The sequence below is a fragment of the Macrotis lagotis genome, chromosome 7 (assembly GCF_037893015.1).
Source record: "Macrotis lagotis isolate mMagLag1 chromosome 7, bilby.v1.9.chrom.fasta, whole genome shotgun sequence".
NCBI classification, from domain to species: domain Eukaryota; kingdom Metazoa; phylum Chordata; class Mammalia; order Peramelemorphia; family Peramelidae; genus Macrotis; species Macrotis lagotis.
Window position 1 is genome coordinate 182,096,647 of NC_133664.1, and position 16,113 is coordinate 182,112,759.

Genomic DNA, 16,113 nt, shown 5'->3' on the forward strand with positions numbered 1-16,113 from the left:
GATGTTTTTACCTTTTTTCATGATCTCTTCAGGGTGTAGGAATTTACTAGATTGTGGAATTCTTGATGGCAGAAAACATTTCTTCTTTGGCGTATTCTCCATAGGATAAAGAAAATGCCTCCCTATAGGCATTCACTCATTTGTTGGATACTGATGTCTTTTGACACATCATCAATAGGACACTGAAATTTAGACTGAGCTCAGTAAGGTTTTTTGAGTTGTTAAACATGTTGGTAGATTGTTGGTTTCAAAAACATCCATCTGCTGAGGTATTAATTTTCTGCATTATTTCAACAATGACTCCATTCCTTATTTGTTTAATCAGGGCCTAGTTGGGTTGGCCTTTGCATCATTATTGGTTCATATTAACTATGTAAATCACTTCTTCCCACTTTGCATGTTATAATAACTTAATGTGTTTCTGACTCTCTAAGGTTGAAATCAGCCTTCAGAGCAGCTTCCAGCCTGGGATGAAGTTAGAAGTAGCTAACAAGAACAATCCAGACACCTATTGGGTGGCTACCATCATAACGACATGTGGACAGCTCCTGCTGCTGCGTTATTGTGGCTATGGAGAGGATCGAAAGGCTGATTTCTGGTGTGATGTGATGACGGCTGATCTTCATCCAGTCGGATGGTGTACTCAGAACAACAAGGTGTTGATGCCGCCAGATGGTAAGTTCTTCTCGTCTGTTCTCTGTTTTGAAGACTTTCTTGGTTCTCTGTCCTTATGTTTATAATTGCCACAGGAATGGAAAGGAAATCATATAGAGATATTGAATTGGAACTCAAAATCTGTTAATAGTATAATACCTCTGTAATATTTTTGGAAACTAATCTCAATATCAGAAGAGTAGTGTTTTTTTTTTTTTTTTTTGCCAGGGGTAAGGAAAGGACAGAGAATCCATTTCTAGATGTCTGAGTCTGATCTGACAGCTTTGCCATCCGTGGCCTTTAACAGATGAAGGTGTTGGAGCACAAAGCTAAAATTGTTTTTTTTTTTCTTTTTTGAAGGGATTGGGGGAAAGTAAACTGAAGGGGGAATGTCAAAGAGAGATCTGATTTTCTCTTTGGTGATTGATGACATCATTTTTTCTTTTATTTTGGGTAGCTGACATTTTGAACACTGCCCTTGAGCATCTTAAATAGCTTTCCTCTAATAAGGTTTAATCTGCATTGTTGTCAAGAGACGGTCATACCGTGAGGTGTTGAGAAAACCAAACAGATGTGGAAAAATTACATCATTCTCAAGGGAGCTTGTGAAATTTCTATCCCTAAGGTCACTTTAAATCTGGAGTACGCCGAAAATTAGAAGTAGAATTTAGGAAATTGCTCTCCCTGCTATTGAGGTTGAGAGAGCTTCTGCATCAGATCTCCTGATTTTGGCGCTGCATTCTACAGCTGGGCTTTATGCATTAGGAGATTCAGCTGTATTGAAAATATCAGTTGCAGTCTCTTTCCTGTACTTTTTAAAGTAGAGCTTACTTTCAAAATGTAAGTGTATTTTAGATTAACCATTGATATTAAGAAGTTGTGATGTTTTTGACCCATGTGGAAATATGTTTAATATAAACTGTCCATATATAACCTATATCAGATTTTGTCATCTTGGGCAGGGGAAAATGGAGGGAGGGAGAAAATCTGGAACTCAAAATCTTATAAAAATGAATGTTAAAAACTATCTTTACATGTAATTGGAAAAAACTAAAGTACTGTTAAGTGTTGGGGCAGAAGAAGTTATGATATTTTAAAATTAAATGATGAATTAGTTTTGCACAAGGTATTTAAAATCACTTCAGTTTTCCATTCCATGAAAATGAAACTTATTGGTCTTTTACAATGCCTAACACTTTTTCTTTGTTTTGGGGTTGGATTGCTTTTTTAATTGGAGTTTTTTGCACTTTATTGCCTGTTCCTTCTTTTGGTAGTTCAGTACACTGATAAAAGAGAATGCTTAGCTTGGGCTTATAGCACATTAGTGGTCTGTGTGAGGATCAACTCCATGACCTTCACTTCCATGACAACATATTCTTTTTTTTATTTTAAAGATTTTATTTATTTTGAGTTTTACAATTTCCCCCCAATCTTACTCCCTCCCTCCACAGAAGGCATTTTGCCCTTCTTTACATTGTTTCCATGGTATACATTGATCCAAATTGAATGTGATGAGAGAGAAATCATATCTTTAAGGAAGAAACATAAAGTATAAGAGATAGCAAGATCAGACAATAAGTTACCAGTTTTTTTCCTAAATTAAAGTTAATAGTCCTTGGTCTTTGTTCAAACTGCACAGTTCTTTCTCTGGATACAGATGGTATGCTCCACTGCAGACAGCCCCAAATGGAATGACAACATATTCCCCCATCATTTCATTTGCTAAAGAAAATTTGGCCCAGCAACAAATAAAGGCTTTTTCAGGAAAATAAACCTTGAACTGAACTTAGTGACCTATGCCTGAGTTACAGTAGTTCCGAGTTACAGTAGAGCTATCACTAAAGGGGTGCTCTCACTAAGTTGGCATCCCTCCTCCCTCCTCCCCAGTTGGGAAGGGGATAAAGAAGAATACACACACATTGGGAGGGAGAAAGAAACAGTCAGAGATAGATGGAAGGGGAGAGACAGAGACACAAATGAATGGAAACAGGGAGGGTGGGGAGGGGGGAGACAGAAAACACCCACTACTCCTAGGATCTTGTGATTGGAACTGGATTAATTACTTGCAATTTTTCTATCCCTTCTCCCTCTATTCCCCTGTTTGATTGCTGTTAAAAAATTTAATCTTTACTTATAAAATACTTGCTTCTAGGGTTTTGAGGAAAGAGGCTTTTCAAAAAAATCTCAGATTAGCTGGTTTAGGTCAGGTTCCAATTGTACCTTAGCTTTTATGTTTTCCTTAGACCTTAATAATATGAGAACCAGCCTGATAAACACTGTTGGATTGGGAGTCACTGGCCCTGGGTTTGAACTTTGGCTTCTTATTATCTTTATGATTTTGGGCAATCCACTAAATTCTTCTAGCTCCTAGTAGAGTGTGTGATGCTAGGCACCTAAATTAATTGAGTGATTGATAAAAAAGAAGGACTCAGAATAGTTCTCTCTGAGGTTCCTTCAATTTTACTTCTATGAACTGTGTACCTTGTGGAGATAAAACATCAGAAGGTTTAGGTTGGACGGTGCACACTATTTGGAATCACTTGTTATGTAGCCTCGGGTCTAGAGCAGATTTATAACATTTTTAGGAATCTCTGTGAATGAATAACATTAATGGTATAGTAGTATAACAGTAAGTAATAAGTGACAGTGTATGAGTATATGAGTAGAAGGTCTGCCTTGAAGCCAAGAAGGCCTGGGTTCAAGTTAAGGTTCTGACATCTAATAGTATAGTCACGGGAAAATCACTCACCTTCTAAGTGTCTGGGGGGATTCTTTAAAACTTAGGAACAATTAGTTTCTGATATGGAGAGGTAGGCAGGTACAAGGAGTTCCTCCTCTTCCTCCTACTAGTACTAGTACTAGTACTAGTACTACTACTACTACTACTACTAGTTCTACTGCTATTGCTGTGTTGTCGCTGCGGTAATATAAGGTTTCAAAAACCCTTCACACTAAGTATCTTATTTGAGCTTCACAACAACATGTTAGGAAGGTAGTACCTATTATCACCATTTTACAGAGAAGTAAAGTGAGACTGTTTCAGAGAGATAAAGGAGCTTGCAAGGGTTTGGGCAGGTCTGCCTGTCCCCAAGCACTGCAAACCATCTACCATGTTAAACTGTTTCTCTATGGTGTTTCTTTGGAATATTAGAAGAGATGCCAAAATATTTGGAGGTGTTTTTGATATTGGTATGTGCTACAAAATTCCTCTAAAGCACATCTTTATTGACTTATTTCCATTTTAAAAATTCTGAACTTTACAGAAATTGCCAAAATGAGTCCTTCCTTATATATTCAGAACAAGAGGAGTAATGCACAACTTCAAATCTCTTATAAAAACTTGTTTTTTATTTTGAGTTAGATGCAATTTTCATTGTGGTTATTTTTTGCAGTTTTGTTTGTAAGAAGCTTTATAAATTTCTTCTCTTCTCTTTCTTTTCTTTGGTAAGTCAGTCAATTAAGTGACTTGCCCAAGGTCACATAACTAGTAAGTATCAAGTTGAGTCCATATTTGAACTCAGGCCCTCCTGACTCTGGCACTGGTACTCTATCCAGTGTACCAACTAGATGCCCCAACTTCTTCTATAGCATTCCTCAAACTTTATTGTTATAAGCTAACTTAATAGCAGAATGCTAAAAAAAATTTCCTGGATAATAATAAATAACTGGCATTTGTAAATGCTTTTAAGTTTCAAATATCACTTCGTTTTATCCCCACAAATACTTGGAGGTAGCTACTATTATAATCCCCATTTTATAGATAAGGAAACTGAGAGGCAAGTGACTTGCTCAGAATTATATAGCTGTTAAGTGAGACTGGATTTAACTTTAAGCCTTCTTGAATCCAGGTCCCTAGAATGATTTGTTGACTCTTATTTAAGAGCCACCTAGTTTTGCCTTGAGGCTGCCTTGTATGTGAGTCATTTATAATGATTTCCTTTTGATAGTTGATTACTAAACCCTGAAAGGATCCAAATTAGCCCTATCTTAGAATGAATTCTCTATTGTGAATAGCAGCTCAGCAAAATTTCTGTAAAAGCTAATGGGTTCATTTAGTGAAGAATCCTTAGCATTGCTTGAAAATACTACATCATTTACAGTGTCTTTTTTCTCATTTGGATGAAATGTATGTAAGCAGTCACAGTTTCAGAAAAACTCTCACATTTATAACCTACTGATTTGTACTATTAAACAAGACCCAGGCACCCTAAATGTGACAAGTTCAAAATGAAAAACAAAAATTTTGTAAAAAGGGATCCTACCAAAAAAAAAATGAATAAAAATGGTGTCTACTAATTCAACACTAATAGAATTGAACAGGTTTATTATCCTAACAATTTAAATTGTGTTGATTTGTGGATGTTTCTCTTTTATTTGCTTTAAAAAAAACTTTAAAAATTTAGCTAATAATCAATATGGCTTAGAAATCTACAGCAGAGTGAACAAAGTCAGGAAATATCAAGGTCATGGGGCAAGAAGTTTTATTGATTGCTGTAATACAGGATAATTATTGCTTTGTAGCCAGAGGCTCCTGTTCTTCAGGGGAACAGTAGAATCTCTTTTTGATCAAGGATTCTTGCTTTTGAATTTTTGAACCTAAGAGAAGCAGCTCTAGACCCTTTAGACTATGTAGTGGAAACTTGTGACAATTTGTTTTATGTTAGGTATGGCTAAATTTGGGAGGTAATATACTAAATATTAATTTAAACAATGAAAATGCATGATGTAATCTGGTTTGAATTTCTAGAAGATAGTCTAGACATTCCTTTATTTAGTAGTGTATTAGAGAGAAACAATCTTGCACTTAGGAGTCAGGAGAAATAGATTTTAGTTCCATCTCTGGCCCTGGCATGGTATATGTCCTTGGACAAGTCAGTCCTTTGAACTTCAGTTTCTCAATATATATAAAAAAGATGGAATGAAAAGTCCCCTTCCCTGTAACTGACTATAATATACCTCTTTGGAAACAACTAAAAACTGCAAGGTTTGTACCCTGAAGCAAGGTTAGATTTCATGAAGGAGTTGGGACCAAAGTATGGTCCATTGATGCCTCCTCCATGGATTCCATGATGAGTTCAAAAGTCAAGTGGCACCACTGGTGACTATAAATTGTGAACTTGACTCATGCATAAAAACCACTGTATTAAGGCAGTTGTGGTCACTGAATTGAGAGGACTGTAGAAACAGAAAACCACAAGTTTCATATGAACAGAGAGAATAAATAGAGTTTCTCATTACCATCATTTGGGAGCAGGGTCAAGCCAATGAGGTGACAGTTACAGCTACAAAGTTGGGATGAGACTGCTTCCAGGTTTGGTTGCTCTTCAACCAGACACCGGAGGATCTTGGAAGGAGGAGGAAGGGGATATACATTTATTAATTGCCTGCTCTGTGCCAGATGCTGTGATGAGTGACTTTTTTGTCACTAAAAGTCAAGGGCCTCTGCAGTAGATCATAATATACGGAGTGGCATTCTGAGATTATCTCTAGGGTCATCATACTTTTCTCCAGTCATTTTTGTTGTGAGAGGAATTTTATTATTTTAGATGACAGTTTTACAAAGCACTTTGAGCTCTTCACATTGCCATATTTTCCTGCATTGCTCTTTTAAATTGATTTTATCTGTGAATTAATGGGAGCAACAGTTATTCCATTAAATGTTATGAGGAGGCAAACAGCATGGCGGCATCTCGACTATCTGTCATTAAGATTTGATTTCATCAGCTGACAGAGAGCTCTGTTAATAAGGATCTGTTTTGAGAGGCCCAGATTAGTCACAGATTGCCATTTCAAAGAGCCATGTTCTTGCTTATAAGCCAGATAGGACTAATCGGTACTAATCTTACATATTAAAAGTATTAAGGAAAAATGCTACATTGCTATGGCAGAAGATTATGGCTCTTATTAGAGGACTGAAATGTAAAACATTTTAGCTTAACAAATCAATAATGCGTGATTTATTCATTCGCACATAACCATGCTTGGAAAGGGCAGCTGCCAAATAATTATTGTTTATGATGATAATGTAAGGAAATCATTTAATCTACTGACTGTTTCATTGTTATTTACTGAGAGATTGTGAAATTACCTCATAGTGTGATATTGGTGGGCAGGGAACTGCCTCTCTTTGGCAGGTGTGTCTTGGCACCCTCTACGAGAGGGCTTCTAACTGCTGAGGGTCATCTGAGCAGGCATCAGATGACGGTGCGTATCTGAACGGACTCCCACGTGTGATGAACCAGAAAGGTTTGGTGGTTATTCTCTGTTCAGAATAAAAGACATGGTCTCCCTTGAACATTCAGAATTCGATCACCAATTTAATTTTCCTGCCTATCATTTCTATAATTTAATTATAAACTAAGCTCCCATCAGAGTGACTTTTTGTTTACTATTCAAAAGAGAAGCAACATTTCTGAAATCAGAAATATATATACACACACATATATATATAAGAAATATATACATATATATACACATACACACACATATATGTACGTATGTATGTGTATATAAATGTCAAACAATCAAGGCATATGTTATGACTTGTTATTTGCCAGACTTTGATACTCAAGATTCCAACACAAAAGTGAGACAGCATCTGCCTTTTAGGAACTTAGTTTCCATTGGGGAAATCAATAGGTACACACATGAAGCATATGGGAAAATATGACTTATTTCAAGAAAGAAATGTTTATAAGGAGATAGGAAAATGATTGAAGTCAACCTTCAGTCCTGTTTTGTTTTTGCTGCTAAGTTCCATGATTATTATTGCAGTGATGCCAGAACTTGTCTGTGACTATTCTTTTAGTTGGACCACTGAGACCAGCAAGCAGTTAGGACTACTTTAAGAGTCTGTTTGGAAGAAATGGGAGAAGTGGGGAAGTGGGAGAAATCTTACTGGCCTTGAAAAATTGAAGTGGGCTGCCTGGGACTGTGGAGCAGTATAGTTGGGAGAGAAGTAGAACTGGAGGAAAAAAGCCAAGTTAGATAGAGAAAATGAGGAAGGACTCAGGTCCTGTGCATGGGGCTGGTGTTAATGAGGAGTACTTTTTGGAAGTGGGCAGTGGTATTCTGTTGTCAATGAAGCTAACATCAGAGATCATACGTTAGCAGGAATGGAGCATCTGGCACACAGCAGGCAATTAATAATTACTCAGAGTAATTCTTGTTAGTTTGTTCAACATTGAAAATTGTGTCAGTAACATCTGCAAGATGGTTGGAATTTGTATAGAGAATCCCAAAGATGTCAGTGAAAATTATGGAAGGGTTTGCCATAAGTATGACCTTAGGCAAACCTTTTAACCATTGTGGACCCAAGGAGATGATCTATGATGTCCTTTTCAACTGAAAAAATTCTATGCTTTTGTTCTTATTGCAACTGGGCAAGGGGCCACCTTTGATTCTTATAAGGAATTGGAAAGACAATGAGCCAAGTGGGATGAATGATATCATGGGAATAGGACTGGATTTAGAGTTGGGACCCTTGGATCAAGTTCAGCTACTTCCTATTTTGGATGATTTTGGGCAAATCATTTTTTTGTGATGTCAGTTCCTTATAAGTAAAAGGAGGGGCTTGGAGTAGGTGACAACTGAAGTCTTTTCCAATTCTGAATCTGCTCTCCTTTGGTTCTTACAGGGAGGGTGGGAATGGTTCATTGGACAGACGTGGATCACAGTCAGTCTGTCTGTGGTGAGGAGGGGATTGAGAATGTCATCGTGGTGACCTACGTTTGTAAGTAGGTTGCCTTTAAAACCATATTAAAGCTTGAATGCAAACATTCATTTTGTGCTCCACGAAGCATGAGTGTGGATGTTGTGATTGACAGCTGGATTTGGTATGGATTTCTGTCTCACAGCTGAGCCAACAGACCAGAATCTCCTCTGGCATTATCTTAATGCCTTCTCTGGGATGTATTATAGGCACTAAAAGAGGAGAGTACTGTGTACACTTGTAATTGCCATGGTAGTTTTTGTCTTAACATTATTGACAGACAATAATTCCAGTAGACAGGTCTTAGAATATTATGATATTAACAGAAAGATTGGTTGGAAAACTGAGAGGGCCGATAAGAACCATGAGAACACAGTCATATATACCCTTATTTTGTGAAGCGTTTGAAGCCTTTAAAAAAAGACAACCCACAGATATTTCCTGATATTCAAGATGCCCCCCACAACCATCACAGAGACAATCAAACTCAACTGCCAAAGCAGTTGCACTTGATCTAGTGTATGCTATTCTCCCCCCCCCCCCCAATTTCTCTCAGAAAATCATAGATCCATGGATTTAGAGCTGGAAGAGACTTTAAGAAAGAAATCATCTAACCCTACCTCAATTTATTTTATCTTACTTTATTTTATTTTTTCTCAACCTCATTTTAGAGATGAGGAAACTGAGGGTAAAAGGTTTTAAGTGACTTGTTCACGGGCTTTAAATCTAATTTTGTTCCTGCTGGGAACTACATTTCATTTCATTTCCTCTGGCGTCAGTATTGGACCTTATCTTTAATCTGACTTTAGTTGCTTTTTAATGTTTTTATTTATATTGTTTTACTTCTTTAATTATGAGATCATACAGCATGCAGTGGTTAAAGTTAATGGGCTGAAGCTAGAATTAGGAAGACAGGAATTCAAATTTGACTTCAGACATGTAATAACCATGTGATACTGGGCTGGTCATTAAACCTTGCTTAGCTTCAGTTTCTTCATCTGTAAAAATGGGCATAGTAATAGCACCAACCTCACACTCACAGGGTTGTTGTGAGGAATCACAAGAGGTAATACTTGTAAAATACCCTGTAAATCTTAATGTGCCGCATACATGTTAATTATTATTTTATTTTCTAATTATTTTCTTTGTCATTTTTAGTTCTCTTTATTCCTGACCTCCTTGATGGGTCATTTAGTCAAAAGATATGATCAGTTTAGTGACTTATAATGAATAGCAAAGTTATTTTTTGAGTGCTTTTGATTTTTTAGGAATAGGAGTTGGGAATGGGAGATGGGGGCAGCTAGAGTGGGTAGAATGCCAGACCTGGAGTCAGGAAAGGCCTGAGTTCAGATCTGGTCTCAGTCAGTTTCTAGCTGGATGATCCTGGGGCAAGTCATCCTATTTGCCTCAATTTCCTTATCCATAAAGAAAAGATGAGTTGGAGAGGAAATGGCAAAGCCGCTCTAGTATCTTTGCCAAGAAAACCCCCAAAGAGTCACTTAGAGTTATATGCCCCTGAAAACACCTGAACAATAACAACATGGGAGATAGATTTGATGTTAAAAAAATAGCATCATAAATAAAAGACCAATTTCTTTGAAACATAATCACAAAATGATGATTTTTTTTTATTGAACTGTAACTCATGAGTCTCCATAGGGACTTATTCTTTTAGAAGCTAGGTGCCTAGGCTGGTATTATTTCCTTAACTGTTTTAATGTTCTCCAAGGCTGGTATTATTTCCTTAACTGTTTAATGTTCTCCAAGAGCACAGGTCTATGAGGGGTTACTTACAAATAATTCACCTAGTATTTATCCTTCTGGTTTACAAATGTTTATTAAGGATTTGAATAAAATAGTTGCTTATGTGCTTTCATTATGAAGTGTGTCTGAGGCCTAAATTTACTTTTTGGATTTTTTTTTCCTTAATTCTCCCATTGGGAGACTGTCCTTGGGCCATTGCTCAAAATCTGTTTTATCTATCTACACTTTCATTGTAAAAGGCTTGGTTATCTAGTACCAGCACAAAGACAATACAAAAAGTAACATCTGACTAGGAATAAAATATGAATGTATTCTCTTTATAGCATATTTTATTAGCTGAATGTTTTATTAAAATTTAACAATGATCATCAATTATACTAACTCAACTTGCTTTGTAACTATTTATATTTAATTAATTAGTTTCAGTACATATGATAGAAAGATTTTTTTTTTTATTACTCCTTTTTAGTCCCTGTTGGGATTCCTTGTCCCTCCAGTCTCATTCTTTTTCCTTGTGTTGGAATGTGTGCTCCATTCTTCTGGTTTTGCTTACAAAGGTCCTTTCAGAGTTCTTTGTATTCCTTCTACTTGTTAGTTTTAATAGCATCCAATCAGTCGCCAACATCACCTTCAGTGCCCCTCACATCTGTCCCCCTTCTTTCCATTCTGCTCCCCATCCTAGTTCGGGCCCTCACCTCTTCCCTGGGCTGCTGCAATAGCTTTCTAATTGGTTCCCGGCCTCCAGTCTTTCCCTGCTCTAATCCATCATCCATCCACTTGCCAAATTGATCTTCCTAAAGTGCATGTCCGACCATGTCTCTCAAAGCGATTTAGAGCGTGCCAGTTGCCTCTAGGTAAAAATGCAAATTCCTCTGTTTGGCATATCAAACCCTATACAACTTGGCTCCAGTCTCCCCCTCCAGAATGATTTCATATTCCTCCCCTTCACAGAACTCTCCCGCCAAATTGGCCTTCTTCACGTTCCCTTGACGTGACATTCCATCTCTTACCTCTTTGTTTTTGGACAGGCTACCCCCACCCCTTCCCCTGGAATGCCTTTCTGCCGCTGTTCCTCATCTCCTTTTTAGGTTCAGCTCTGCTTCTCCCTAATGACTTATTTAAATACATACACACATTCACACATATATACGTATATGTATACATAATATATTTTTATGTACCTATTAGTATATTTCCTGTTTCCCATGAGTAAAATATAAACCCCTTTAGGGCAGAAACAATTTTCATATTTGACTTTATATCTCTTCTGCCTGGCCCATTATAGATAGTTATTTGTTGAATGTTTTACTTATTGAATGTTTTGAGGCTAGTAATAGACTTTTTTTTTTTTAGATTTTTCAAGGCAATGGGGTTAAGTGGCTTGGCCAGTTACTCCTGACTCCAGGGGCCAGTGCTCTATCCACTGTGCCACCTAGCCGCCCCCTAGACACTTTAGCTTGGAAAAATCAAATGCTATACATATCCTGTGAGATAAAATGGAAATGACAGAAGGATTCTTAAGTGATCACTTAGTCATTCTTATTTCTTTATGGCAGGAGTATAGATACACCATTGCATCCAGATGAGAATCTCTCCCCATTTTTATTTAGAGCAATGGGAAAATATGGGGGCAAGTGGATATGTTTAGAGTCAGCAAGGCTGGGATTTGAATTCTGCTTGTGACAGGAATTAATTCTCTGATTTTGGGCAGATCACCTGCTCTGAGCCTCAGTTTCTTCCTTTGTAAAGCAGGGATGCTAATGTAGTAGTTCTGCCAGATGATAATGCAATACATCTGCCATAGACGTTATGGAAGTGCCTTACAAGTCTTGAAGCCTTCTGTGTAATTGGGAGTTGTTTATAGTCTTTGAGAGGATGCATCTGCACAGACCCCCCTTTGTTACTGATCTAGCATACTTCACTGTCAGGAGATCATGTCTGGTAGATTTAGATGTTTAGAAGTTTAATCATAAGAGTGATTGCAGTGGTTCATTATCACTAATGACTTGTAGAGCAAATGCATTTATGTGATTGGGATGACCCAACTGACTACCAAGAGAGTTGGAAATATTTCATGTTGCTGCATCTTTGACAACTAAGAGTTGTTTTCCTCTAAGAAAACTCATGGGAAAGCAAACATTTTCTGAAACATTTTCAGTGATAGATAGATCAATAATTAGAATTAATTTTGCATTTGTTTCTGTAAACAAATGTATTGAATTAATCAAATCCAATAGAAGTGGTTACTAAGGTGAATTTTTTTGATCAGTCATTTTTCATTTGTGTGTAACTTTGTGACCCCATTGCCATTGTCTTGGCAAAGATATTGGAGTGATTTGCCATTTCCTTCTCCAACTCATTTTACAAATGAGGAAACTGAGGCAAAGAGGGTTAAGTGACTTGTCCACCCAGGGTTAGGAAATTTAATTTTCCTGACTCCAGACCTAGAGCTCTATTCACTATGTTAGCTAATGTTTCAAGGTGAATTTAAATGTATTTTTAAAAATGCTTCATTTCATAAAGACGAAGCAAAGTATTTTTATTGCAGGAACTATGAGGAACACTTACTGAGACACTGTAATGACAGTATATAGTAACAAATGTTTGAAAAACTAAAATTCACCATAATTATTGATTTCCCCTTATTTGTTGACTGTAAGATACGAGCCTTATGTTACTTACGTTCTGTGAAGCATGCAGAAAGGTGCAAAGTTTGCTTCCCCCCCACCCCGCCCCGTGTATTAGCAAAATGAAAGTTTGTAATAGAATAAGTATTTGGACTTTTAAAAAAATGTACCCAGGTGACCCCCTTCTTTGTGGAACAGATATTAAAATGGATAGATGCTAATATTAATTATCTAGACAACAATTCATTGTTGTCTTTTTTTGATAGGTTGTTTCCTTTTGTTTTGGCACACCACATTCTCATTCTGTCTTTTATAAAATATTTAGTACAATATTTATACTGTTTATTTGCATGTTTATCCCAATTAGAATGTAGCCTCCTTGAAGGCAGGGTCTATTTTTGCTTTTTTCTTTGAATCCCAAGGGATTAGCACAGTAAGTACTTAATAAATTATTTTTCATTGATTGGTGATTGATTTATCTGCTCAGATTTCTGTCCTTTTGAAAAGCTGTAGAAATTGTTTGAAATGCTACTCTTTGGACCTGGACCTGTCATTTACCGATTAGGGAGAGATTCCTCCCATCCTTTTCAGTTAAAAAACAAACATATCTTTCTTTCCATGTATCTCTCTATTTCTTTGTCTGTCTATCTGTCTATCTGTCTATCGATCTATCTATCTATTTTTCTATGCCAAGCATTTTGAAAGGACTGTTGGTCTGTAGTGAAAATTTATGGCATTTGAGCTGACCTGATGCAGGCACAGTGACCTGCAACTTCTGTAGTAGTGGGTTAACGATTACTAAATTAAAAGGTCTCCCTAGCGTGTAATCTGTCAGTTTTAAATCAAGGAAATTGGAGTCGAAAGAATGGAGATCTCATTCTTTTCTTCTGAATTGACTAAAAGACCTTTTTGTTTATCCTATTTTACTTCTTCAGGGAAATGGGTCTATTTGCAGTTGTAATTTCTGGGACTTGGGAAAAAGGGATGCACTTTGGAATAGAGAGAGTATACCCACAGAAAGAGGGGCTCATATTCCTGAAATGGACATAGATCAATGAATAGCACTAATTTATTTATTTATAGGTCATTTATTCAACACTTTAAATGACTGAATCAGTAAGAAAGGCAATGGTCTAATCTAATGAGCTCAAATTGATGTCACATTGGCTATGTACTAAATAACTGATTTATTTAATTCACACCTTTTACTTTTATTTTTATATTAACTCCTAAAAGTGTGTTGAAATGGTTTTCAAGCTCATGATAAATTAGAAGGATTGGTAGGGAGAGAAGAGGACTTTAAAAGTCAGGAGTAGCAATAAGTGACATAGTAAAGGAGGACACAAACAATTTTTAGAGACTTGAATTCCTATCACAATAACTTTGGGGTAATTTAACCTAGGAGCAGATAACCCTATACACAGATCAGTAGCTCTTGAGGGTAGCATTATATAATGATTGATACTAATAATAAACCTCTCCCTAAATATTTGAAAAACAAATTAAATTCTATTTCATAGACAGTTCTACCTAAATTAAATTACTCATTTAGTGCCATGCCAATAAAACTACCAAAATTATTTTATATAACCGGAAAAATAGTAATAACATTCATCTGGAGAAATAAAACATTAAGAAATCAAGGGAATTAATAAAAAATGAATAAAGGATCTGTACTGATTATGGTACTGATAAGAAATAGCTTGGTGGGTCAGTGCAGTAGATTAGGAACAAAAGAAACAATAGTAAATGATTGTAGTAATCTACTGTTTGCTAAACCCAAAGACTCCAGCTGCTGGGCTAAGTACTCGCTGTTTGACAAAAACTGTTGGGGAAAACTAGAAAAGAGTTTGACAGAAGCTAGGCATAGACTAGCATCTTATACCAACCACAAGATAAGGTCAAAACTGGTTTATCTGTCAGATCTATGGCGAAGGAAGGAGTTTATGGCAAAACAAGATAGAGAACATCACAAATTGCTAAATGAATAATTTTGATTACATTACATTGAAAAGTTTTTGCACAAATAAAACCAATGTAACCAAGATTAGAAGAAGTGCTGAAACCTGGGAAACAATTAGTGTTTCTGACAAAGGATTGATTTCTTTTTTTTTAATTGAACTTTATTTTTTCAGTTCCATGCTTTGGTAGTTTTCTAACAATCATCCATTAGCCAATTTATAAGTTACACATTTTTTTTATTTACCATGCTCTCTTCCCTCCCTCCTCCCCCTTTGAAGGCGAATAGTCTAGTAAATGTTGTACATGTATATTTCTGTTAAACATATTTACATATTGGTCATTTTGTCTAAGAGGAATTAGGACTAAGGGGAACAAAAGAAAACCATGAGATTGAAAGGAAAAACATAAGAGATATTTTACAAAGTTCAGATTCTGGTTTTTTTTTCCTTTGAATGTGAATAGCATTGTCCATAACAACTCTCCCAGGGCTGGCTTTGCTCTCTGAACTACTGAGAGGAGCTGCATTCATCAAAGTCAATCAGTTCACTATGTTGTTGTTATGTGTACAATGTTGTCGTGTTTCTGTGTCCTTTGCTCAGCATCAGTTCATGTAATCCTTCCTAGGCTTCTCTGAAGTTCCATCATTCATGGTTTCTTAAAGGACAAACTTATTCAGTCATTCCCCAATTGATGGGCACCCCCTTAATTTCCAGTTCTTTGCCACTACAAAAAGAGCTGCTGTAGTTATTTTTGTACATGTGGGTCTATTTCCTATTTCTATGATCTCTTTGGGTTATGGGTCTAGTATTGGTATTGCTTGGTCAAAGGGTATGATCAATTTTATTGCTCTTTGGGTATAGTTCTCCAGATTGGTTGGATCAGTTCACAACTCCACCAACAATGTATTAGTGCCCCAGTTTTTCCACATCCCCTCCAATATTGATCATTTTCCTTTTTGGTTCTATTAGCCAATCTGATAGGTATGAGGTGGTACCACAGAGTTGTTTCAAGTTTTGTATCTTTAATCAATAGTGATTTGGAGTTTTTTTCCCAAATAATTACAGATAGCTTTAATTTCTTTATCAGAAAACTGCTTGCTCATATCCTTTGACCATTTATCAATTGGTAGATAACTTACAAATTTGACTCAGTTATTTATATATTTTAGAAATGACTTTAAACTCTCTATTCCTTTTGGAAGTGACAAAGAATTGGATATTGAGGGGATGCCCATCTACTGGGGAATGTTTGGACAAATTGTGGCATATCAATGTGATGGAACACTATTGTTTTGTAAGAACTTGTGAGTAGGTGAACTTTAGAAAAACCTGGAAAGACTTAAATGAACTGATACTGAATGACATGAACAGTCAGGAGAATATAATATTAACACAT

The 16,113-nt window shown here is 36.4% G+C and overlaps 1 protein-coding gene across 1 annotated transcript in view; it reads left to right on the forward strand.

Moving 5' to 3' along the window:
- Positions 1 to 587: 587 nt before the first annotated feature.
- Positions 588 to 16,113, forward strand: part of SFMBT2 (Scm like with four mbt domains 2) — a 386,915-nt gene continuing 371,389 nt past the window's right edge. The window contains exon 1 of the mRNA XM_074194176.1: positions 588 to 675. The gene's annotated coding sequence lies outside the window, so the exon portion shown is untranslated. The remainder of the gene's footprint in view (positions 676 to 16,113) is intronic.